This window comes from Alosa alosa, chromosome 9 (assembly GCF_017589495.1).
Source record: "Alosa alosa isolate M-15738 ecotype Scorff River chromosome 9, AALO_Geno_1.1, whole genome shotgun sequence".
Taxonomy (NCBI): Eukaryota; Metazoa; Chordata; class Actinopteri; order Clupeiformes; family Clupeidae; genus Alosa; species Alosa alosa.
Window position 1 is genome coordinate 34,603,610 of NC_063197.1, and position 1,472 is coordinate 34,605,081.

The 1,472-nt window shown below is 41.2% G+C and overlaps 1 long non-coding RNA gene across 1 annotated transcript in view; it reads right to left on the bottom strand.

The window, feature by feature from the left end:
* Positions 1-502: 502 nt before the first annotated feature.
* Positions 503-1,472, bottom strand: part of LOC125300695 — a 2,536-nt gene continuing 1,566 nt past the window's right edge. The window contains exon 2 of the long non-coding RNA XR_007194600.1: positions 503-1,472. This exon is cut by the window's right edge and continues 1,211 nt beyond it. This is a non-coding gene — a long non-coding RNA (uncharacterized LOC125300695).

Consider the following 1,472-nt stretch of genomic DNA (forward strand, 5'->3'; position numbering starts at 1 on the left):
CACACACACACACCACCCCTCCCCTTCTGTGTGTGTGTGTGTGTGTGGGGGTCTCGGGCCCGTGCTCACTCCACAGACACACACACACACACACACCACCCCTCCTGTGTGGTGTGTGCTCACTCCACAGATGTCACTTAAAGAGACCGGAAACTTCTGTCTTTGATTAAAACAGGATTCATCAACTGAGGAGGATGAAAGGATCCTTCCACTGATCGTTCCAGAGATGAATGTCCAGCGGCTGATGACCTTTAAGCAGGAGGGCTTCTGGGCGTTTCCCAGCATGCCTTTAGAAGTCCATTTCCTGTCCTACACAGTTTGAGGCCATTTAATTAAATCACTAAACACAGCTAATATGATGATTTATATAGGATTAATGAATTAAATCACTAAACACAGTTAATATGATGATTAATATAGGATTTGAAGTTAATAATATGATTTTAAAAGCAAATAAGGGCTTGCTAATTCAGCATATTAGATACGACAACACACAGCAAACTAGTTTCTGCTATAGACAAAAAGCTTTATTTGTGTTTCATTTTTTCCTGTTGCTTTCCTTTGCCAAAACATGGAACATTTCATAGAACTTAAAACATGTCTTCTCCACATGATTGACAAACAGAAATGAATTGATCTGATAAAAACACCATAAAATGCTCTTCACTTGGAGAAAAAAAAGTCATTACAGGACTACAAGTACCAGAATGCATTGTGACAAGCAGGAAACAACAACAACAATAGCAAACACCTGACTCCTCTAAACTTGTTTGACTGCAGAACTGGTACCATCATTGCTCTAGTAATTCAAGGGTCTACATTATAATTTCATATCACATATGAATAAGGTCTGCTGCTTTTTGAAAAATAAAAATAACATGGAATAAAGTAAAGTATAAAAGTTGTATTCAACTAACTTCTTTTCAAAATGTCATCTGTGTTCTCTGGTGTTACACAATAACTCAGGATTCCTCGTTGTATTTTTTTGTTTGTTCCTTATTCCATTCTCGAAAATTCATAAAATTGTCCTGGACACACACATTATCCAAGCTCAGTCCATTTTCACTCGTTATTCATTTTCCAAACTGAAGTCCATCTCTTCTTCAGAAGTGCTGCTCGGACCTAGAGCCCGTCCAAATTTCTTGAGACGTTTCTTCAGTTGCTCCCTGGATTTCCCCACTGGGGGGTCGGGGGGAGATAAGGCCCCCCCCCCCAACAGAAGGTCACAGTGAGCACTGGGACCCTCTCTGGGCAGTAAATGACCTCCAACCCCCACAACCCGAGCTCTTCAACCAGGAGCTACCGCTCGTCACAGAACATTGTTTAGTCCAGTGCGTAGACCAGGACTGCACAGTTACATCGTCACAAAGTTCCACTGAGAAGGACAGATAGAGACAGACAGAGAAAGGAGAGAGAGAGAGAGAGACGCAAGACCTGAAATTCACAAAAATACTTTCACCATCACAGAAAGT